General features: G+C 44.0%; 1 pseudogene; it reads left to right on the top strand.

The window, feature by feature from the left end:
- Positions 1 to 3,088: 3,088 nt before the first annotated feature.
- LOC103256679 overlaps positions 3,089 to 5,311 on the top strand; it is a 43,971-nt pseudogene continuing 41,748 nt past the window's right edge.

Below are 5,311 nucleotides of genomic sequence, written 5' to 3' on the forward strand. Positions count from 1 at the left end.
GGGAGAAAGGTGGGGAATGGCTAGTCAGTGAGCAGTCAGGACACCTGACATTTATCAATTAAGTCAGCAGTCTTATATGGATCCAGTCAAAGCAATGATGATCACAGATGGCCATAACAAATATGATAATATGAAAAGTGAGAACTCCCAAAATGTGACACAGAGGTATCAGTGAGCTCATGCTATTGGAAAAATGGTGCTGATAGACGTGCTGGGTACAGGGTTGCCACAAACCTTCAATTTGTAAAAAGCACAATAAAGCGAGCACAATAAACTGAGATATTCCTGTGCTGTTGTTATTATGATTTTTGTTTTCAGTTAAGGAAAATGAGGTTTTGCCTGTCAACAATTTCTGCCAGGTTGTAACAGCTATACAGATTCACGTCAAGGTCCGACTCTCTGCTCTGTAGCTTTGATCTTGGAATTTTGGTCGCTGGGATGTGCTGATTCTTCCCACTAATGCCAGTTAAAACTGGAAATGATACAAATATTCAACAGTAGATGTATACATTGTGGCATAGCACATTCACATTGTGAAATACCTTGCAATCATGAATAATCACACAGCAGAAAAGCATTTATCAAGATGAGCAAGGTATTCACAATTACTTAATGCGAAAAAAAAACAAGCTAGCAAAAAAAGATCTGTGACCAATCCTGTTTTGGTTAAACTTTGGTTAATTTGAACTTCTTCTGTTTGAGGTAAAAATAAAGTCTCACTCTCTGTGCAAAATTTGAAATAAGCAGTCGACCTCAAATTTGAAATCAATTTCTAAGCCTGCAGACCACGAGGAATCGTAAGCCAGAGTTCTCCCCTCATGGTCATCTATCTTTCTAGCGAGTGGGGCCCTCCTTGGCCCTTGGCGTAAGAAGCACAAAGGTGCAGCAGTACTTCTGTCACTGTGCTTCTCCTCCACTGTTAGCCTGGCATTCTCTGTTGCCACGATCTCGTCTTACCTCATGTCCCAACCGCTGTCCTTCAAGCACTCAAGCACTAAACAGCAACTTTGAAATGGGGGTTGGATGTAACAACAGGCCTTGAAATAACACGAAACTTGCCTTAACTGTTCATTCAGCAGAGAACACTCTGAAGTAAAAACATTAGAGAGAAAGCCATGGATAGCAAAAGCACATTCAAACAGGGTTCCCTTTGTCAGGGCTCAAAATTCCTTGAGCAAACTTATCAGGCTTCTGAAGCTCACAGGCTTTTTCCCCTGGTATCTAATCAAGTTCCTTTCCTCCCTACCCCTGATATTTACCCATGTTCCACTTATCATTTTCCATCCTCTGACTCACTCACCTTTCTGCTGGCTATATATTCCCATCTGTCCCGATTTGTTCAGAGGTGAGTTCGGTCTCTCTTTCTCTCCTATTGCCATTCTCTATCCCTATCACAATATCCTTGAATGGAATCTATCTTGTCATCTTTAGCAAGTGTCTATTGAATTTGTAACACCTTTAACCTTGCAAAAAATTGTCAAAAAGCCCAGCATGGACACTGGAGAAATGAAGAAGTGCTGATAATCTGATATTCAGGTCATAATCATGGCTAATCACAATGGATTTAGAGTCAGCCTGAGCACCTACTCACATGGGAAAACTCATCTTGAATTATAAAACTTTGAACTATGGGAGGGACCCCCAAATGTATCCCTTGCTCAGCATGCAGTTATCTTTTAGAAATAGGAAATATTCTGAAAGGATGTGTTCCAGAATGTAGGATCTAGACTTACCTTTTTCTTTGTGTTGTTCAACTGCCCTGTTTTAAAAATACGGTCGATTCTTATTATTCACAGATTCTATCTGTGCAAATTCTCCTACTTGCTAAAATGTATTTGTAACCCCTAAAATCAATACATGTGGTGCTTTTGTGGTCATTCAGGGATGTGCACACATATAGCATGGTGAAGAACTTGTAGTTGCCCAGTGTGCATGTTCCCAGCTGAGGTCTAGCAAGGTGACACTCTGCCTTCTTGTTTCAGCTCTCATAATATAAACAAGTGTCATTTCTTTGGTCTATTTAGTGCCACAGTCTTCACGTTTTTATAGTGTGTGTGTGTGTGTGTGTGTGTGTGTGTGTGTGTGTGTGTGTGTGTGCATGCGTGTGTATGTGATTTTTTGCTGTTTAAAAATGGCCCCAAGCATGGTGTAGAAGTGCTGTCTAGTGTTGCTAAGTACAAGATGGCTGTGGTGTGCCTTATGTGTTAGAGAATCTTCATTTGGGAAGGAGTTATAGTTGACCTTATGTTCAGTGCTAATAAATCAATGCATATTTAATAAGGTATCCTTAAAGAGAAACACATAAAAAAGTATATGTATTGGTTGGTTGCCAGAAACGTTGAGATTATTCTTCAGGAAGCTAAGCCTGTATTTCCCCTAGGAGGAATGGTCCAGAACTAACTCAGAGTTCATGGTAATTTTTATAGACCATAACTACCACCAATAACAAGAATTGCCTGTGTATTCCTTCTCGATTGAGAGGAAAAGGCATTATTTTTGAAATGTAGGTTGCATGTAGAGGTGTAGTTCCATCTGGTGATGGAATCGAAAGGAAGGAAGAGGGCCCTAATTTTGACATGGACTGATTGCCGCAGGCTCTGAACTGAGTGTCTGTGTGCACTGTGTGATGATACCATCACACCTTCCTGAGAAGTCAGCATATTCATTTTCGTTTCCCTGGTAAGGAGGGAACCTCCAGAGGCTGACAGCTAGTAAGAGGCAGGACTTGGCCCACTGTTTATCCCTAAAGTTGGAATTTACCATGAAAACAAGTGTGTTCTCCTAGTTCATTTTACTGAAGTGGAAAATGAAATAAACATTTTTCAGTTGAGTAGCTGGAGAAGCGTAGAACAAGCATTTTCCAGTCTCCATCCAATGTCATTTCTACCTCATCCAGACATGGAAGGAAAGTGGTCTTGACTAGGAATCTGGGTGGGCTCAGGGCATGTGGGTCACTACCCAGGTGGTTCTAGTCATCAGCTTGCTTGGAATACCCACCCTCCAGTTTAGAGGTTACAATGTTTGTCAATTGAATAGTTGTCTCTCTCCCTGCAACTTTAACCTCTGTCAGAGATACAGCCCCTTCACCATGAATGCAAGTGAATTCCAAAGGAGAGGGAAAGAGATGGTGGATTATATGGCCAACTACATGGAAGGCATCAAGGGATGCCAGGTCTACCCTGATGTGGAGCCCAGTTACCTGCGGGCCCTGATCCCGGCTGCCATGCCCCAGGAGCCAGACACCTTTGAGGACATCATCAGCAACATTGAGAAGATAATCATGCCAGGCGTAAGTGTGTACCAAGGTCTAAGAATGGAAGGGCTAGTGCTAAAGTAGCACCTACAGGGAACTAGGCAATTCTCATGTTTTATTTCAATGAATCCTCACCACCATCAGTTTGGAGAAAAAAATAATGTTCACCATTTCTGTTTCACAGCTATGGAAACTGAGGCTCAGAGAGGTTAGGTGAGCCACCTTAGGTCACACAGCCAATAATGATGGAGCTAGGATTCCAACCCGGATCCTGTGGGTGCCAAGGGCAGTGAGTGCTCTTCCCCCAGGTCTCCTGAGACTCAATCTCTCCCTAGAGATGCCCAGTACATACAGTGGTCATCAGAAGCTGATCAAAGAAAGCAAGCCCCCAGGGGTCACTTTCCAATAAGTCAATGGCTCCGAGTAAAGTACCCTTCTGCCGTGCTCACATTTAGTGAGGGCCACATTGCACAAATAAAATTAATGTTTTATTTACTTCATTTGAGAGTGAGCAGCAGGTAGGTGTCCAGAGACAGGCCCCCAAGGCAGGCCTCTCATCTGAGCCAGTGATTCTCAGCACAGCATGTGGTGCACAGAGACCCAGCCAGAAATAAAAAAGGCCAGCTGCTGTCCCCAACTCTCACTCAGAGGGGAGAGAGCATTGGCACTCAGAAAAACTTCACTTCAGCTTGGTGCTTCCACAGTAAGATTGCCAGGAATTAACCTAAAATCCTGTCCCTGAGTGTGGCTCTGTGAATAGGCTGGCCTGACTGTTCCTGTTTCTAGACCAGGGACATTTATAAGAGTGATCAGACCTGCCCTTTGATGCAGCTAAGTTGATTTTGGCCGACAGTGTGCACAGTCCCGGCCTGGTGTCGACTGCATTTGCCGATGGCCCCATCACCCAGCATATCTGTGGTCATAAGGTATGAAAGAAACATACATGTGATATTAGAGGAAGAGAAATTGACCAGCAAGATCTATGCCTTCATTTGCAGATAAAATGAGGAGGCCCTGAGAAGGCAAGAGGTCAACCAAGGTCACAGGCCACTGACCACGGGGTGGGTCCAGGCCACAGGTTGTGACCTCAGTGACCAGTTCCTCAAGAGCAGAGTGGCTTTCTCACTGCAAGGCTCATATTTCATCTTCCCCAGAGATTTTCACTTGGCATTTGCACTTTGAGTGAAGAACAGGATTCTGGTTCTCGCCTAAAGGTTGTGCAAATACACTAAGCTATGCAGCAGAAAACCCTTCCAGGGGAGGTGTGGTTAAATGTCAGGTGGAATGGGAGTACAGGAGACGGGAATTTGCTCTATGACATGAGGATGTTCTCTGTGCAATGCCTTGAGCAAGATCTGTTTGTTATTTAAACCACCCAGTCTGCATATTTTGTTACAGCAGGGTGAGTTAAGACAGTCATTGTACACAGCCTGGGCAAAGATGCAAAGATTTCCTTCTTGAAAATACTGGTTATTGAGCATATATTTTCTGAGATGTAGCATGATCAAGGGTCACTTTTGTCCCTTGATAGGTTTCCAGACACAGTGGGAAGGGACAGAGGTGGCGGCCTGTGGGGCCGTGACTGTGAGTGTAGCTGGCTAGGAGAGCTCACTGAGATGAGCTGGGAAATGCACAGGCTCTGGGACAGGATCCCTGGGTGAATCCCTGGTTGCTGACTGTTTTTACAAGAACACTGGGTAAGCACTCTGGTCATGTGCAGAGTGAGTATGGGTTGATCCTTCGCAAATACTGCTGTGAATATTGGCGAAGGCCAGAGCAAAGGAGTACATTCTCCGATCAAGGGTTGCTTTTGTCCCCTGCTAGGGTTCCAGGCACAGTAGGGAAAGGACAGAGGTGGGGGCCTGTGGGGCTTCCAGGAGCCTGAGGGAGCCTCAGGCCCAGGGTCACGCTTATTGTGTTCAGCCTATGTGGGCACCTTCTTTCCTAGGAATTGTGGAAGATTATACTTTACAAAAGCATGGACATACATATGAATGCATTAACATTATAGATTTTTTTTAAAACCAGAAAGTTTTAATAAATGCAAGCATGTTTCAG

The sequence above is a fragment of the Carlito syrichta genome, unplaced genomic scaffold (assembly GCF_000164805.1).
Source record: "Carlito syrichta isolate Samal-C Ts95f unplaced genomic scaffold, Tarsius_syrichta-2.0.1 Scaffold291143, whole genome shotgun sequence".
NCBI lineage: Eukaryota > Metazoa > Chordata > Mammalia > Primates > Tarsiidae > Carlito > Carlito syrichta.